General features: G+C 39.2%; 1 protein-coding gene across 1 annotated transcript in view; it reads left to right on the forward strand.

Moving 5' to 3' along the window:
- EBF2 (EBF transcription factor 2) overlaps positions 1 to 19,789 on the forward strand; it is a 143,988-nt gene that overhangs the window by 11,412 nt on the left and 112,787 nt on the right. The window lies entirely within an intron of this gene.

Raw genomic sequence — 19,789 nt, forward strand, 5'->3', positions numbered from 1 at the left:
CAGCTGAGGGTCTTGATGGTTATCTGTCAGCCTGTGCTGTTCTTAGATGTCCATGCTTCATGATTCTTTAGAAAAATGCTAGCCTAAGAGCTGGTTACCTTTAGTCCATCTGGGTTTACCTTGATGGATTTTTTTTTTAATGATATTCTGTGTGTGTATCATTTTAATTGTGACCAAATATTCTATATGTGTGTCTCTGAATGCTGTCTGCTTGCCAGGGATATGACCTAACTGGATCAGTAAAACAGAGCTTTGAGTAACCTGGCAGCTTCGTTAATATTCTTTAACAAAATAACAATATTTTTGTAGAAACATGGGGAGGAAGGAAGGCGTGATGACAGAAGTGGAATGTATTAGCCAGACTCAAAACTGATAGTTTTGGGATTGCCATCAATTTTATGCAGAACAGCAGCTTCACGTATTACTCGGTTCCAGATCCAGTCCTAGGTTCTGCTTATCAGTATCTGGATGAAAAACATATATGAGGGAGAGCAACAGTGGGTTAAATTATGAATTAGTATATTCAAAATTGACAGTGTTTGTGGTAGCTTAGGAAACTAGCCTGTGGAACTCTCTACCACAAAGTGTTGCTTAAGATCTGGAAATCAGTAAGATTCAAAAAGGAAAAATGAGAATACACAGAGCTATTTCAAAAAGAAATACCACAACCAGGATCTCCAGAAGGAGAACAGTAAATAATGAAAAGTCAAGAAGAAATCTTTTCCCTCAGATAGATTATTTTATAATAACTGTTTACAGAGTTTTTTCCCTGGAGCAGCTGGTACTAGTTGCCAGTGGAGAGCCAATGCTGAAGTGGATAGATTGTGAGTTTGGTATTTATGTCTATATGTGTCATTAATGTTCTATCTAAATTCTAATAAGCATTAATTGGCATAATATTTCTTATGAATTTGTTCTAGTATTCAGAATGGTCAAGGTAGTTTGAATAAAGGTCTGCAATTATTTCCTGCAATTTTTCATCACAAAGTTGATCTAAATCCTTTTGGAACTTCTGGTGTGGTGATGGTAGGATCCCCTGTCCTCCCCCCTTTCCTCACCTTTATTCTTGTGCTTACAAATTGGACCGAAAAGCCCAATGGGCCGAAAGCTGGGAATTGCAGCAACTCAAAACTGGGCCAGTTTTGTTTGTGTTCTCCCCTTCCCCCCCCCCCCCCATCAAACCAGAAGCAGAAGTCCTAGACATGCCATCTTGACCTTTTCTATGCAATTTCTAGCCTGTTTTTTGGCTATGTTGATGTTTGGTATTAATCTGCATTTGGGAATTTTCCAGTCTGAAGTCTGAATTTTCTAAGGCTTGTTTTGCTGCTGGAGAAGCAGCGTAGCATAAGACAGTGTATTGGCTTATGAATTAAGATCATGAACCACGAATGGAGTGGGGCTTACCACTAACTGAATTTGTCATCTTGAGCAAGCTGTCCATTCTCATGCAAAATGAGAATTCTGCTGCTTTCTAGAGGGATTTGAGATTTGTTAATGTAAAATGCAATGGAAGTGAAACCATTAGAGAGAGCAAACAGGGTTAGTCTTTTTAACAACCGTGGAAAATACGCATCGCAAGTCATCTGTGTGGACAGCGAGTTCTAAGCTTTCCTAACTGAGTCTAGAATTTTCACTGATAACTCCCCTGTTAACAGGTCCCTTCCAACCTCAACCATTCTGTGATTCTGTAATAAGCGTTCTACCGCTTGCATGGAGGTATTCTCTAGGTTGAATTTGGCTGTTACTTGTTGAGTGTCAGTTGCTCCCCTCTATCTCTCTTTATGTGTGTGCCTCTCTCTGGAAATTGTAGGTGAAATCTAGAGTCCAAGAGGGCTGGTAATAATAAGGTAGATGAGAGAAATAAGGGGGATTGCTTGTTGAAAGCTTTTTCCGCTTCATTTTAAAGGTGGAGTCACTAACCTGGGTTTTGGTCACAAAGGAAAGAAACGACTACAAATCTGCTGCCTGGAGGTGGCATGGTTTAGTAAACAGTGCAGTGAATAGAGAACTTTCAGCTACATCTTTTTCCTTGTTTTACCGCTGATTGGTAGTGCAGTGTCAAGCAAATGACTCCCTTTTCTGTACAGTTATTTTTATTCCACCACTTTACTTGGCTAAGTAAGTTTTGAAGAGTAAGCCGTAATCCTGTGTATTGCATCTTAGTCAACATATGTAATGCAAATATAACAGCAAAGCTACGCTGCACATCTCTGTTCACAGAGGAATATATCATCTACTTGGTCGTCCTGACGCATTGAAGCAGTCGTACTTACTGCTGTGGAAGAGTTGAACTAAACAGTCCTGTCTCCCAAGCTATATTCAATGTGACTAATCCTTGTGTCTTTCAAACAAAAGCCTGTGTTACAGAGCAGTTTGTGTTCTGGACTAGCTTGGGAATCTGGGCAGCAGTGTTCTTATTTATTTAGGGAGACTTTATAAGGCTTCTTAGGAAGAAAACATCTATGCTTAAGAATTCAGTAGCAGGTGGAGTATCATTTCTGAAATGCAGCCTGCATCCCTCTGCAATCATGCAGCCCAATAAATATAGTAAAACTTTATGCGTGTTTTGCAGCTTTTTATTTTAAATGCTTTCTTGTCAGTTCAGTGTTGGCTGTGTGGTGAGTTTTCTTTCTTTATTTTTAAAGAAAACCTGTAGTTCATTTTAAACCATAATTGGAATTTTTTCATGATTTGAAATGATAGGTAAATATAGAATTTGTCTTGTAACAATGCAGTTTTATTGTAGTATGTCTTGGTTAGGAAGAAAATCATGTACTTGAAGGAAGCTATTTGGAATTGGGAATAAATGAGCTGAGCTGCACTTGAAGAGACTGCAATGGTGGTAGCAGGCATACAAAGGAAGTACATGCGGGCACACTAAATCTACTTAAGCAGGGCCAGTTACCATACAGCAACAAATCTTTGTGATATGGTAGTTTCAGAAATGTACTGAAGCCTCTCCTGTCAGCACAGGTCTTGAAATAGGCCTTCTTATGCTATAGGCAAAATAAAAGTTTAAAGTCTGTTATATCAGCTGGGCTTTCTAAAGGAGCCTAAGAAAGTGAAGTGGGTGCTTCTTCAAACTCCTTGTAAAGACCCATTGGTGCCTCAGAGAAAGAATGCTCCTTCCTGGGGCAAGTGCATAGGTGGCTACCAAACATTAGCAGAATTTGAGGGATAAGGTGAGCAAAGTGGGATCAGCCACACATGATAGAGCTTTCAAAATGCAGCAAAAATGTAAGATTTTCTTACAAGACGATGCTTAGAGTATTCTGCTGGTTTACCTGTTTAATGTTAGAAGCATAACTTTTATTGTTTGCTGAGTCATGAATCTTGTGTCCTGTTTAAAAAGGAAGAAATAATTCAGTAGGAAAAAAGATGTCAGCCATGTTGATGTTGCCTTTTTTCTTCCTTTTTTTCCCCCTCGAATGAATTCCAAAAGTTCTTATGCTGAACAAAACATTGCTCCTGTGGCCTTTGCTCTGGGGACTAGATTTAGCTCCTAAGGACCTTGTAGTTATTTTTCCCTTTACTGTTGGATATTAGCATTTTTCTTTATGAAATAGAATCTTCTCATTGGAATTAACCATGTTCTCTCCCAGCCAATAAATATCCATAGGTTGCAATAGAGTATTCAGGTTTCTGCAAGCTTAATGTGACCCAGAATATTCTAAAGACTCTTTTTAGCCTCACTAGTGAAAAATCTATATCCAGCAAAACACTGCAGAGATGTACCATTAGAGACAAGCAGGTATGTGGTACGTGCATGGGTGCAGGGTAAATACAGGAAGACTTACCCCATGTTCTTTGCCTGAGTCCACAGTTGTGTGTGTTCCCTTTCTAGAAGGCAGATACATTTGCTTGGACAAGAATAAATATGAGCGTGTTGTTTTTTGGCTACATGATCTGTCTGTGAAAAATATGCTGGCCTTTTTTTTTTTTTTTTTTTTTTTAAGACGGACCAAATCTTGAACTAATGCATGAACATCCATTTCACAACATTTGGAATATTGTGCATAGTGGTTTTTGGAAATAAGAACAGGTAAATTTTGTGTCTGTGGGCCATTTTCTGGTCTTCAACATTCTAGTTATGGTGTGAGTAGATTGCTGATTTACACTGGTGTAATTCAGATCAGAAAGATCCTAATCTGACTTCAGAATACTCATTTTGCTTTAAGAGCCATGATAGATCTCAAATCCTGCAATGCTGCTATTGCAGGCATCAGCATCGATAGGCAGAAACAGACATAACTCCACTGGAACATAGGCCTGGAAGACCCGTCTTACCCACCTGACAGGAGATTACATAATGAATGTTCAGTCCAGAAGCATTTGCAAAATATGCACTCTAGGTTTTGTTCATTTTAGCATGTTCCCACAGTGGATCACAGCAGTGGTAGATTACCAGTGACCTTAAATTTCCATTTCATCCTGTCTTCCTGCTTAATTTTTGACGTTAGCACCTATGATATTGGTAGCTTTATGAGACCTCAGAAATTTAAATGTAAATGTTTTTTTCTCATGGCTGAAATGGCTCTTCCCACTGTTTCTTGTAGAATTTACAATGTTATTTTTGCCTACTAAGATTTCCTCCTGTGTTGTTGAAATTGTTAGACCATGATATAGAGTGAATGATGTGGGATGGCTATCAGATAGAACCATGGAAAGCCTTAAGTTCTTACTTTTGAAGGTGATACTTCTCAAATGAAAATTATGTTTTGGCACATCTGTATTATCATTATGTAATTTACTATCCCCCGCCCTTGTATGTGATTAGAAAGAAATTCAGTCTTATGATTAAGAGGTCAGGGACACTGCAAATAAATAAGTTTAATTTCTTGTTTTACTGCAGATTTTCTCTCTCGTATGTGAGTCCCATAATTTTGAATCTAAACTCCTCATCTATCAAGTGGGAATAATCCTCCTTTTTATGCTTTGTCTTGCTCTTCGGAGCAGGGCTATCACTCTGTACACTTGTTACTCTTAGTGCTTTACCTGGTTTACTGAAGCTGTGATCTAACTGAAGTCTCCAGGGTACTGGAGAGAACTGGGTGACATTTTGTTGGCTGAACAATTTATTTGCCTATTAATTTTTTCTTACTTCTAATACAAGAGAAATAATCAAAAGAAATTTCTATTTAATTCAAACAAAAGGTCTTAATTCACTTAAAACTACAGAATGTAAATAGGGTGGAGGTGACTTTTTGTTACTACGGGGAGAAATTACGTGGAACAATACTGCAAAATGTGAATATACATCTGTACAGTGTGTAGCTGGCTGTCTTTCTCTGTGATTCTCTGTGATTTTACTGTGTGGAGACTCTGAAGTCCTCCACTATCTTTGAACTGGTGGAATGAGGTAATTTAGCTCAGAGTCATGCTTTAGGATCTGAGATCCTCAGTTCAATTCCCACTAGTGGGTAACCCAACCCTTCTTAATTGTCTTGTAAAGAATCTCATGTGTTTTGACCCCCCCCCTTTTTTTTTTTTTTTGCATGCTGCTGGGGCAGGGGATGTTGTGATGAATGGAATTTGAGTGAACTGCTAGGGTGTGTGGCATATTACCTTGGTGTGAGACATGCACTAACCAGTGGGTGGAGGCATGCAGTCAGATCTGCAGCTGGGGCCAGCAGTGCAACATTGACTTGTACCAGCTAAGCACTTGGCACTATGGTTTCAGTGGATGGTGAACCACAATCCTGGTCAACTGACCCAAGCTGTAAATATTTAGGCTTTTATTACTATTTTTAAAGAAATGCCCCAAATCACAAAGAGGTGATACACTTGTTAGCATCTTTAAAAGGACGCTGAAGAGACTGAATTACTTTCTTGTACCATAAGGATCCATCCCTTTAGTGCACAAATGGGGCCACGTGGATGGAAATTTTCTTCCCTGCTGCTACTCATGCCCTACCTGCTGTATAGATAAACAGATTGAACTCTCCTGGGCTGTCTGTCTGGCACATTTCACAAACACTATAACTCACTTCAGGAAAGATACCCATTGCCAGGCTTAAGCGTTCTGACTATGCCACTATGGTGTCCATGCTGTGTGTTAAAGTGCTATGCGTGAGATGTCCACATTAACAGGATTGGGCTTTGTGTCTTCTTGCTCTCCCCCTCTTCCCCCATTCCTTCTTCCCAGAGAAGGCAAAAGGGCATATAGGTTAGCTTTCACTTTCACTTTTATCTCTCTGAAGGATCTAACTTGAAGTAAGTGCAGGCTTTTGACTCTCCTCATTTTTTTTCTTTATCTCAGCCATCCAGATAGGACTTTATCCCTTCCATCCCCTTTTCGAATTGAACCCATAAAGTATACACAAGAATATTTCCTAATGCTTGGAGGTAGAACATCATGAACAGAAAGACCTGGATCAAATTTCCATTGATGCTTAAAGTGACAGGACAGGTCATGTAACTATGTGCCTCAGTTTCCCCCTTAATGAAAAATGTTAGCAATTACCTAGTTGTATGAAGTGCTTTCAGATCCTTGAATAGTATTGTTTTTGTTTTTCATGTTTCTACTGCAAGGCAAATTTCCAATACATGGCATGCTTGGAATTGTTCCTGTTCTACTCTAGTCCCCTTACTCCTTGTGAGCCTGCCAAGATGGAATAAATGTCTCGAATCTGCTGCTGCTGTGGGGTGAAGCTAGGAGCTGCAGATAGACACAGCCCTCCTTAGCTTCCCACATGCTCCAATCCCTCTTTCAAAGCCTCCAAAACCAACAATGATCTCTTCACTTGTCCTAGGGAGTCAGAGTCCTTTGTTCACTACTAAATCCTGCTCTCCTGCAAAGAGCTGCTGTTGTGCCATCTGTCTCTTTATGAATTTTTTAGTAGACTGGATGTTTGTGGGGAGTCAGTAACTTAAAGTGCACTATCCTAGCTATTTGACAAGTGGTTCTGTTGGTGCATACGTTTTTGTTCTCTCTCTCTCTTTCTCTCTCTCTCTCTCTTTTTTTCTTTCTTTTTTTTTTTTTTTTCTTTTAGGCCAACCTCAAATGCTCTTACTAGTTTGCAGTCCAAAGCATCTTGGAATCTTCAAAGTATGTGGTCACGTAGGCTTGTAAGCAGGGCAAACTGAAGGCTAGTGTTGTCACTTAATCTTTTTTTTTTTTTTTTTGATGTAGACAGACAACAGATTTTCTGGCAAGCTGGTGATTCAGAAGAAGCATAAATATCTCATTGAATGAGTGTGCTAGAAAAAGGAAGAATGGGCCTGTGGTTAAGGAACTAGCTTGAGCTATGGAACTCCTGGGTTCTCTTCTTTTCTCTCCTTTGCAAACTTGTATTACTCTAGGCATTCATATAGTCCCTGTGCTTCAGTTCTCTACTGATAAAACAAGGATAAGTGCATGCTTTTCTATCTTTCATCGATAACATGAGGACAAATATGCTGAAGAGTGAAATGTGGAAATCTGTGGTGATATGTGGAAATGTTGCCATTAGGGTGCAGATTGTTTTCGAGTGATTTAAAAAGTTATTCTCCTTCTAGACTATTAGTTGCTGCCCTATGGGCTGAAGGTTACTGCTTCTGAAACTGAGCTAAAAATAAGTGAGATTAGTTTAAATCACTGCTGATTTCAGGCATAGATTTATTTGGAAACTAACAGAGCCGGAACCCCTTTTCTCCAAGCTTTATGGATGTGTGCTCCTAGCCTTGTGATGTCATTACATGACTGTGCAGCCATTTTGTCCTCAATGCACTTGACATGAGCCCTGTGAATGAAGAATGCCTGCCTTTTTGGCTATGTTAGAGTGAAACACAATGTTAGAAGAGGGGGTTGTGGGGGAGAAAAAAGTAATGGGTGAGAGTTTTAACCAATACTGGTTCCTTTAGTTCCAATAAGTCTGTAACTGAAATAGCTAGCACACATTCTGGTTTCAGAACCACAGAGTGAGCATGTCTAAGTCTGAGCTAGGATATATTATTATATAATTTAAAGAAATAAAATCTGACTATTGCTATTGCTGTGTGGAGGCCTTAAGAAAATAAGTCTGATGGAGACAAGACCCAAAGGATTTTAGCAACTCTGCATAAATCAGATATGCTTCAATGATGCTTTAGTGCGATTTGGATGGCAAACATGGAGGAATTCCAACCTTGTTAGATTAGTTGTGCTTTAGCTGAGATAAAAAACATTGACGGTTGTTGTCTGGGTTAATCCTGACTGGGCAATGCAAAGTTAAAACACTGTGTGTAGGGAAAAATCCTTTTCTCTGTTTAAATTTATTGGAGTTTTGTCACTGCAATAGGAGGAGTATTTTATCCAGTCTAAGGGTATGTGTGGAGCAGTAGTATGGGGCATGGGATCTCTACAACCCAATATTTGGAAAATGGGACTGCATTCCCCTGGATTCATCTGCGCTCATTATTGAACAGGCCAATATTCCAGAATAATTCCATCCTAATGAAAGCATCCTCTGTGTTTTTGTGACCTAAAATAGTCTCAGTTGTCACCTTTCCACTCCTCTTGGCCTCTGTCTAGACCTTGTTTTATGGACTTGTCACTTCATCTTCCTTAACTTTTCTTGTCTACTGCCTCTTGCTTTCCTTTTGAACCTTTTGTTTCTGTCCGTCCCTTCCTTGTGTGTTTCTGAAACCATCTGTTTCTGGTGGGATCTCACATACTTTCTGCCCTGTAAACATCCCAGGATTTCATCCTGTCTGAAGTGAGCTGCTTCACTTAGGAGGAAGGCCTTCCAATTAATGTGTAGTACCTCTGTCCCACTCTCAGAGAGCTTATGAAATAATCTCTCTCCCACTCAGAACATCACTCAAAGTCTTTGTAAAATGAGGACAAGGTTTAGATTAAAAGTACTTAAGTGTCTGAAACTCACTTAAATCAGTTGGAGCTGTGCTCATAATTTTAAAGATATTAAATGCTTATGTGACTTACCCAAGATCATGTAGGAGGTCTGTGATACAGTGAGAAGTTAAATCCAAGGTGTGTTCCAGGTGGAATCATGTAAACATGTCCTGGAACAGCATTTCCTCTCTCTAAGTGTAATTTATATTCCCATCTTTCTCATTTGATATGGAGCTCTAATGTGCTGCGGTCATCCAAGTCATCTCCTTTTTTTTTTTTTTTTTCCCTCCTCTTCCCCCTCTTTCCTCCCCATCTTCTCCTCTTCTTCGTTAATTTCCTTCCCAACTAAAGAGCCCCATGCTTATTTCTCTGTGGGCGTTCCGTTTATAACTCCATGTTTGGTGGCTTTTCCTTCAAGGGGAGTCCATTGAGCTTGTAAATTGTATTGGATCAGTGAGCCTATAACGAGGCTTCTACGTCCGAACAGCGCAAGTCTGCTGGGATTTTATTGTTCATAAAGCTTCTTCCCTGGGGAGTGATAGAGCCATTAGGTGTATGCTGTGTTTAATATTTGGTCATGACAGGAAGCAATAATTTTCTATCTTTTACTGTGGCTCTTGAGCTATTTTTAAGCAGTCAGCTTATCTGAGTCTCAGTGATTGTGAACCTATTAGGGAAAGGGGGCTGCCCTTTCCTATGTGGATTTGCATCTTTCTTACAAAGGCTATTTCAATAAAATGGAATAAAAAGTAGCAGCTTATTGCCCTATGGTGGCTTTTAATCACAGCCTTGCCCCTCTCATGAACTCCCAAATGCTATCGTACCTGACAGGAGATGGCATATAGCTGATTTCACCGGATCAGGCAATTCTAATGCTGAAAGGATTTTGTATTTATGCCAGCAGAGAACAACAATCAGGGCTTCTATTTGCATGACGTTATATGGATTTCAGGATTTATCTTATTTTTGTGGAAATCCGTATCAAAACTTTCTTTAATTTGAGCGAAAGCAGGAGTAAGGTTGTATTCAAGTATTTTGGAAATTGTTATATATAATTTAGCAGAAGATTTATCAAAAGTAACTAACAATTTTCAGTGCTTTCAATTTTTTTTTAAGGTCCAACTATAAGCCATTTTAAAAAGGTTCCTTTTCCAGATGGCGCTGTATCTAGCAGAAATATTTTTATTGAATTATTTAAAAACAAATTAAAACCATATTTTTAATCTGCATTTAAAATGTACTTTCATCAACCTTCCCTTCCTCTCCCTTCCCCCCCCTCCCCCCCAAACCAAGGAGTGAAAAAGACTTGCACTTTGAGCAGGAAAACTTTAGATTTTTTAAGCTAGTTTTATTGTGTCTTTTACCCTCACTCTTTGAAAATCAAACTATATCATTCATTTAAAGTAGATGTTTAAAGTTACTTGATAATGCTCCAAGTATGTGCGCTCTTTTATTCCCTGAGTGTCTAAAACTGAGCTTTATCTGGCATATAACCAATCTACTGGTTTTTGTTTATTTGTTTTATAAAGTGTTGTGCAACAGTGTGCGTTGCGATGTTTTTCCTTAGCATATTTCAGGTGATGTGTGGGGTGGAGACATCATCTCTTTATTGTCAGTCCAGCATCAGCCTGACAGACGCCATTTCTCTTCTCAGAGTTCCGGCAGAAAGTTTTCTCTTTGCACAGAGATTCTCCTTCTGTTGCACTGCACCCAAGGTACCAAAAGAGGTAGCCTTCAGCTACAGTTCTACAGCTGGGAAGTGGGGTGAAGCTGTTGGTGAGAATATGAACATGCCCATCAGCTAGGCTGTTACAGCCATAGATGAAAAGTCATTCACTGTATATGAGCTGTTGTACTCGGGGAAATTAATGCAGAGAGTGTGTTACATGGCATGATTTCTTAGCAGACAGAAGGCAAAACTCAAAGGTATGCGTTTTTGTAAGATGAGTATTTCTTCTATGAGGACAAGAAATAGAATAGGATGAGAAAGTTTAACTGGCTTTAGAAAATCCATAGTATGATGTCCTTTTTTTGGACTGTGTTTTTAAGTTTCTTGTTGCTCTGTTTATTCAAGATCCTCTATCAGGCTTGAGAGGAATAGTCCTAACCCATTCCCATGCTAGGATTTAGTGTGCTTTAGTGGAAGGGATGGAAATTAGGATGTCTGAAACCTTTTTCCAACACTTCCCTTCCTGTGGCCTGCAGAGGAATTTGGATGAATTGCTTCCCTCTTACCCTATCTTCTTTTTCCCTGTGATATATCTATTTAAATTGCAAGACCTTTGAAATAGGACTGTTCTACAAGCAGGATGGGATCGAGGAAGAGAAAGAGGAGGACAGTTTCATCTTGGCCAAGAGCATTTGACGATTCTGTAGTACTAATTGTGATGACAGTTTACACAACACTGACAATGCTTGTCCACATTGACAGATGAAGATGTTTTGAGTACCTCGACAGCTAGTGGAGGATGAGCGAGTCAGCCCATGTAGGCTGATCCGTTCCTGAACAGATCATTCTTGCTTACATGTTCAGACATCATCATGTCAGCTGACGTGGGGTTTAATACATACATTTAAGTACCATTTAATTTCCTCCTGAAAACGTAGCCCACAGATTGAGCTGGAAGGGTTTGGATTATGGAGGCTTTGCTGTTCAAAACATCATAACTTCATACTCATGTGGCCTGAGGAGATTAGTTAGCAAAGCAGCTCTAGCTCTGCAGCCTGTGGGATGTTGAGCCCTTCTCTCTTTGCTCAGTTTTTGGCGTGAAGGCAGAAAAAGAAAAGGGAAAAAAAAAAAAAAAAGAACAGAGTAAACATTCTCGTTGGAAATGTGAATCCCAAGCAAACTAAAATGAGATCGTCGGTTACCACAAATCCTTTCAGGATTCAGCCTGGTAGGAAGATATTCCTTTGACAATCTTTCCCTTTTGTTTCTGGTGCTCTCCTCAAAAGAACTAGTCTACTTTATCCAGAGGATGTGCCATCAGTTCTGCATGTTACTTTTGCTCTCTGTTGCCGCTGACTGCAACACTAAGCTGTTTTCTCAGCCTGATTATTGTAGGTGTTCTCTTGCTCTAGTTAGGTCTGTTCATTCACTCCAGGGAAAAAGTTTTCCACAACTATATTTTCCCTCTGGGTCCTTGTCTTGATCTTTGGAGCTCTGTGCAAGAGGCTTGTATTAGAAAGGAAAGAAATAATTGCCTTGCTCTTATGGCTCTGTACCCAAGAGTTACGTTGGAAAAGCACAACTGTGCAAGGTATGTTTGCATTAGCCAGCTGCACATTCTCTTTCAAAATGCCAAACCTTAGAGGAAGATCACTGAGTCTTTGAAAAGAGGTGGTATAGTGAGGGTAACTGCAGAGGTGTTTAAAGCAGTTGAAAGCCAGTACATAGTGAATAGATGAAATTAGTTGATGGCATAAAGAAATTAGACTTGAAGCTGAGAGTGTTGGTGCCAATACAAATTGGATTTAATTATTTTTGAAGAGATGCCTTTAGGTTTCCTTATGCAACATTGATAAAAGCTGTTTCAGCAAATGGGCCCCGATTCAGCAAAGCACTTAGTAGCACTTGATATTGGTTAGCATCAACATCCAGAGGCATGTATGTAAGGATTTTGTTGAAACTAAGTTCTAAAAAGAAAAGGGAAACTGTTAAGGCTCCCATCTGGGCTTCTAGTTTGTTTCACGTTTGCAAACGTTTTATTAGAAACAACAGTTCTAGAAATTCCCTTTTCTGAAAACATGAAATTTAGGATTCTAGTGTTCATGTGAATCTGAGAGAGAAAAACTGATGTATTGGAAGATCTGGTAAAAACTGAAGAGGTCTGCCTCCTTAGTACATGCTGTTTATCCTGTGTATCTATCTTAAGCTTTTATTCTAAACAGCTTTAAATGATCCTTGAATTCATTGCTGTTAGAACCTGCTACAGTAAATTTTGCTTGGACTTGAAGCTAGATTATGTTAGATTTTAAATGTGAGCATGAGTGAATACTTGAATAGCGATGCTTTCCCAAATCTGTACTCTTAGTAGGAACATGAATACTCAGTACCTTAAAGGAAAATGTTCACAACTTTTAGGTTTGAATCCATGCCAGATTATTCTATTTCATGTTGATAAAATATCCGGTCAGTCAAAATCACTGTTAAAGAGGGGAGAAAAGTATACAGTGTTGTGTCAGTGTCACCTGTTGATATAGAACCTCAAAAAAAAAAAAACCTTTTGGATGTTTTTATTAAAAGTGTTTTTTTTCTCCACTCTATCTAGAGTGTTTACCAGCATTCCTTCCAGACATCTAGTTCTCTCAGTTTCTAGCTTGACTTCTGTGCCTTCAAAAAAGATCACTGTCAGTTTCTTACTATTTAGCCAAACGACACAAACGGAATAGTAACCCTGCCTGATAACTTGTCTAAAACTTTCTCTGATGAGTATTGCAACTATGTTCATCTCACTTTTCTTCTACACCTTCAACTTTTTTTTTTTTTTAAACAGGCAAAATGTGTATTTTATTTTATATATGAAAATGTGTGAAGTTCTGTCTTTTCCTGCACTCATTTGCTGAATGGCTATTTTGCTCCACTGGAGAACGTTGCTTTAGTATAAGAAAAGCAGACACATATAAATGCTTTCTATTTGCACAGACCAAAGCTTTCGTTAGAGCAGCATTGATTCTGATCTTTGGCAAAAGTAAATTGTCATTCAGCTATGACAGTTTATACTGGCTAAGGCTTGCCTGTAACACTGGATACATGTGGTGTGCAGTTTGTGAGCATCCTATTGATGGCTTGGTGCAGTATGGGGAAATGATACTTCATGGTCAAGAGGACTAGGTTTTGAGGTATAGTGGGGAAATCTGTATTGGATGAGGAGTCTTGACTGGAAGACAACGTTAGGTAGGGCTCAGCTGGAGGCTAGGGAAGAGGCAAGAAGCAGCTAGAGAGAGAAAGTAAGAATGGAGGAGGGTGACTGGTCAGTCAAGGAACTGGTGACAAGGTACATGCTGGCACATTATATCATCATATAATTAAGTAGTATATTGTGTCTTATATGTCAAAAGGGATTTAAATTAGTTACTCCTTCAGTCTTATTCTAGCATTTCCTAGCTTCTGAATGAGAATTTATGAGTTCAGTAATATTCCTTTACTTTAGATCCCGGGCATGTGAAACACATCGTATTATTATCATCAACTGCAGGTGTATATGAAATTTAATTTTCCTGGAAGTTTTAACATGAGTGTAGAAATATCCCCTGTACCTTGAATGTACCTTACTTTTCTATCTAGAATTTTAACAGACTACCAAGATTTTGCTCAGCTTAATGCTACGTAAATTGTGTTTCTTTGTATTCTTCTCCTTCCCCTCTACCCTGATATTTCAGGTACACCTCCCATATTTGTACTAGTACTGAACTGAAAAGTTAAAGCTGAAGTCATTGAACTGACGGCTTGCTTTGAGTTGCAGCCCTTTCCCTCTAAAGACATAGACCTGAACTTGAAAAATTAACTGAGTCTGTTTCTCCCTGCAGCTGCTTCTAGCCCACACTGCAAGCACTAAATGTAAGTCTGCAAAATGGAACATGATTGGCAGCTACCTTCTCTAGCAGCAGAGGCCCCAAGAAGGATGGTATGCAGATAATGAATTGGTTTCTTTATCCCAGGAGACTGAGCACTGCAACGCTGTACCCACTCTATTCTCCTGTCACCCATGGTATATCATATCCCCTAGATACAAGGGTAACTTCAGTTCTTAGTGCCATAAATCTAAGTTTTCAGTCTTAAGTGTGTTTTCCCCTCTCTCCCCTCCAAAAAGTTCTCTGTGAAATGTTTCATCTTCCTCTGAAATGGTATCTGTTCCTTTCTGACTGCAGTGTGTTAGCAGCATGTACGTCCTTTATCTGTGACCAGGCCCACCTTAGAGTGCGCACTGTAGGCATTGTCCCTTTTTTGTGTTCCTTAGAGCACAAATGTGCCTTTCTTATGACTTGAAACTGTTGTGGGTAACTTACTGAGTTTTCTAATGTTATGCTGGGGAAAAGTGAGCTGAGTCTGTTTTATGCTCAGTGTCTCTCTCTATTACTGATTTAGGCTGTCATCTTGTGCGAGTTACTTTTCCACTTGAGGAACTGTCAGAAGCACTGACGGTCATGTTCTCACTGCTGCCTTAACCTAGTCTGTTACTTCGTGTCAGAGTGATATGGGAAGCCATCTTGTTGTCTTTATGAACTCTATGCTTAGTTCTGTCTTCTGTAAAATGGGTCCACCGTTTAGAAGTGTAAATAACGGAGAATTAATCTGGAGACGACAGCGGTGCATTGTGTTGCATGAACTTTTTGCACTTAAGGCACTACTTAAGAGGAGAGATACCAACGTTTGTTAATACATGAAGAAAAATAAGGATCCGATTCTTATGCTATGGCACCTTTGCACTTTATTAGCAGTATTAAAGGCCTTAAACTGGGCTATAGTTTATATGTATTTTAAGGCCTCCTTTAGGCTCCTAATGTTTTAAGCCTGGCCAGCATAAATGGCCCGTTTCCTTGCATTTCAATCATTCCTGGTTCATCTTTTCTGTTTAGCTTGGAAGCTCTGCAATGCAGGGGCTTTCTTTGTACTATCGTTTTGTACAGTGTCTAATGGATTGGAGCCCTGCTCCAGGCTGGGTCTCTAGCCGCTACTGAAACAAAGCGATTGTTGTAAAGAGCACCTAACTGTAATTGCTGCTATCTGTTGAGATGTGTTCATTCATTAAGTGAACTAGATGCAAAAGGCCCCTTTTACCCCCATGCTACTGTTGCTTGAAACAATGTGATATATTTTAAAATAAGTCATAGAACTAACTGAAAAACCATTTAAATATTTTCAATATTAATTTTTAAAACTGGTTTCCAGAATTTCTGGGCCATTTTCTCACAATAAGCAAGACATTTCAATAGCTTCTATCACTTGTTGAAGCTGTCTTTAAAAAACACTTTCTCTATAAAACCTTTCATCTACTCCCAACATGTTCTTACCAAATTAGAATTTTTCACCAAGAAAAAGTTGTGTCAAATTCAAAGTTAGGGAAAGCTGAAGCTAGATAAAAATTTTTTAGGGAAAATAATCTAGTCATATGCTCCAAGTAATAACTGTGAAAGAGTCTTTTATTTCTAGACTGTTTGCTCTAATTAATGTTACTTGATCTATTCTGTTCGCTGGTCATTCAGCGGCACTGAAAACAAGATGACTTTCTGATGGCCTGTGTGAAAAATAATTTATTACTGTAGTAGTATCACTGAAGAACTTCTAGTCATGGATGAGGTTCTTATTATGTTAAGCACTGTGCAAATATAAAATAAAGCTGTTCTCTGATTTTTTTTTTTTTTTAGTCCTTTTTTGTTTGGATCAATATCCACATCCCAAAATATCTGCTATAAGTGGCATTAACCTTGCATTTAGCAAGTCAGAAGAGGACCGAGTTGTATACCTGTACTGTCTTCTGCAGTCTGCTGGGGATTATCCTAGCATTAGAAGTACTGGCTCTGTATCACTGCAATGATCCATACAGAAAACTTTCTGCTAGCATTATCCACCTATAAGTCCACCAATAAATTCATTGATTTTTCAAAAAAGCTCCTCCCTTCTCCTATTGCAAATTTAATACATTTCTATAGCCTTGTCTCTCTCCTTAGCCGTGTTTTCTCCTGGAGTTCACTATTGTTTTGTCAGCCCACCCATCACAAAGCAGAGGGCACGTCAACATGACCTTTTGCTGGTACAAGGAGGCTGCTAAATAATTCACGTGGCCAACTTGATTTCGGGGTCCACATTTGTTTTTTCCAGTCTCCTAATCAAGATGCTCATTTAATTCTATTCCAGCACCTGTTCAGCAATTAACACCCTACAATTTGCATCTTACCCTGACATTTGCTATCTTTCCAATTAGTTTTTATATCAGTATAATTAGGTAGGGTTATTACAGTGCATCAAGCAGGGTCGAGGATATTCCCAAGCCTTTAAGCTCTTTTCCAGATTTGTTTAGGGAAGCCACTAAGGGTAAACGGTTGATTAGGATCACTGTTTTTCTTCTTCATTCAGATCAGGCGAAAACTGTTTCCCCATGTGGCTCATGAAAGATCAGGGAAATATGTCAGTCTGTAAGAACTAATATTATGTAGTTCATGACTTTTGGGGTGAATTTACAGGGGATTATAAATAAGGGTCATGCTATGTCACCACTTGGAGTAGCACTCTTGAAGGGACAATGTGCGCTTGCTTTATATTAAGATAAGCAAATTGTAACAATGATTTTCATTTTTAAAATCAATTTTTGGAGTTACTGTGTGGGCAGGGAAGAAGCAAATCGAAATTAGTGGGCAACCTGACCATATTGAACATTTGTTTACTCAGTAAAGCCTATCGGAGTGAAATGACTATTCTTAACACCTTTTAATTTAAATTTCACAGAACAGAATGAAGTTCTTGCTGTTCAGCCAGGTTTAGATTGTAGACTGTGAGTCAAGAACTGTCTTACAGCCAATGTATATACACTGTCTAGCACAGTGCACCTTCCTAATCCAACCGTACTGCCAATAATAAACAAGGTGGCTTCCTTTGTTACCATTGAGTTTTCCATCCATATGCAGTGCTAACAAAAGGGGGACTTATATATTTGTAGGGAAAGTGGGACATTGGAAAGTGAGATCTGTAGTGTGGATCAGAGAGGAGAAGTTCTCTCTGATCTTGCACTACTCAGCCCTGCATGGTGCTTCTTTCTTGCATTTGGTTTGAAATTATCCCCGCTCCCCACCCCCAATTCCCCTGCATCTCTTTTAATTTTGTAGGTGCGTACAGAAAGTATATTATCAAGAGGCATATTGCCCTTGGCAAGTTTGCAGTGAGGAAAAGTGTGTGATTGTAGGAAGATGTAGCACATCTTACTGGGTAAAGTGAAGAGGTGGATAAAAACAAGTTCATCTGTCTGTTACATTGCTCCTGAATGTGGTTGTTATTCTGAGCCTTTTTGCAATATACCTTAATGATGCTCTCTAGACTGGGGTGGGGAGGTATATTGAGAGCCCAGAGGAGGAATCAGCCCACTCACATTTCCTAGACTGGAAAAGCAGGAGAGAAGCACAGATTTCACATGCTGTATCAATGTGGCCTGAGCTAAGAGCAGTTCTAGTGCTCTCAAGTATATAATTTATTCACCCCTGCTCTTTTAATTAATATTACATGCTGTAATGAGCTTCTTCTCCCCCTGTCGTGTCTCTTTTTTTTAAACTCCAGTTGGTTTGTATGGGTGGCTGAAAGGCTTAGAAAAATGGAGGGTGGAAATTCTTAGGATATTGGGTAAGAAGGAGGAATGGGAATGGGAAAGGAGGCTGGGGCTGAAAAAAAAACCTGGGGGGGTGGCGATGTTGGTTAATGGGAATGATCGGATCTAGAATAAGAAAACAAGATCAGTAATCAGGCAGGAAAGTGTTATAAACATAAAAACTCATTTTTCTGGGTGGGGTCTCAGTCTGAACTGTTTCCCCCAACTTCTTGATGCCACGACTGATTTTTAAGATTATATCACTTGCTGGTCTTCATGATTTCATATTCTTAGGAAAGAGCTTCCCTGATCTATTGATAAGAAATTAAATTCCTAAACCTTTAAGAGAGTTTTCATAGGACTGCTGATTTTTTTTTTTAAGTAGGATTTTTGATTTGTTTTTTCAATGAAGCATTAAGAGTGTGTGCTTTTCCTGGATGTGTTGTGTGTGATGTGCATGCAAAATATGCGATTAAATCACTATCCCATATTAGGAAACTTTAAATCTGGTCGTTTGTTTTGGGCAGAAAAATCAAAACTTGCAGCCTTTGTTTTTTACTGTGGATTGATGTTGATGTTTCTAAAACAGAAAGTGAGAAAACAAGGCTGAGGAAGTCAATGAGGAGTCAGAAGAATACCTGAACTAGGGAATTCCCTTTTGATAATCTTTCTTAAACCGTAGATAAGAAGGAAAGGCCTGAAATATGGGTGGAACTAGTAAATATACCAACCAAATGAAGGCTGTAGATATTTTTGACTCTGAGGAAAGGACTGGGTACAGATCTAAACTGTGAGAGACTCGGAATGCAGGAGTGCTTTTTTTCGTTTTAGTGACATAAGACTACAGGAAGGGGGAAAAGTTGAACCTTTTGAATCTTTCCCCTTTTCTGAAGTCTGAACTGGACCTCAGTTCTTTCCCAGGTTCTTCTACTTTAGAATTTGCTGCAGGTAAAAATATTCTGAGAGGCTGTTTTATGGAGCAGAAGAAAAGGGTAGGGTTTAAAGAAGGCAAAATGGAACACCAAGACACTGTAATTCACTCCTCCTCTTGGTGCAATGGAACCAGCTAATTCTTTCGTTCATTGCCGCTAGTTTTTCTTCTGTATGTGAGAGCAGAATCTGATCTAAAAACCAATGTAACCAAATGTTCCCATTTATTTCTTGAAACATTATATCAGGCCCTATCCCTATAATTTACCTTCTATAAATCCTAGAGCAACAAAGGAGAAGAGTAGAAAAGAAAATGAAGCAAGTTTTGCGAGGGTCACTGGCAGGAAGGCAAACAGGATCACAGGCCCCCTCCTCTTCAGCTAAGTGCTCTGCCCACTTGACGTTTGCTGCCTTCTGCTGTGAGCTGGCAAAGCAAACTGCTCACCTGTGGTGGCAGGAAACCATGGCCTGTCTTGTTTTCAGGGTGGAATTGTTTTTGTCTCTGCCAGTAGCCTGGTTCTTGAACTGAGCTCCTTTGCTGAGAATAAGCCACTTCTTAAATTAAGTGCTCTACCTAAATGACTGTAAGTGTGCTTAGAGAAAAGTGAAGGGACCATTTGTATAAATTCAATTAAAAGAGGGGGAGAGTCTATACCAAGGAGATTTCCTATCCAATTTTTCAAACTCATAGACTTCAGCTGGATGCTTATCTAAGCTAAACCCTGAGCAATATGAAGCTTTACCCCTGATG

The sequence above is a fragment of the Struthio camelus genome, chromosome 27 (genome assembly GCF_040807025.1).
Source record: "Struthio camelus isolate bStrCam1 chromosome 27, bStrCam1.hap1, whole genome shotgun sequence".
Lineage (NCBI taxonomy): Eukaryota > Metazoa > Chordata > Aves > Struthioniformes > Struthionidae > Struthio > Struthio camelus.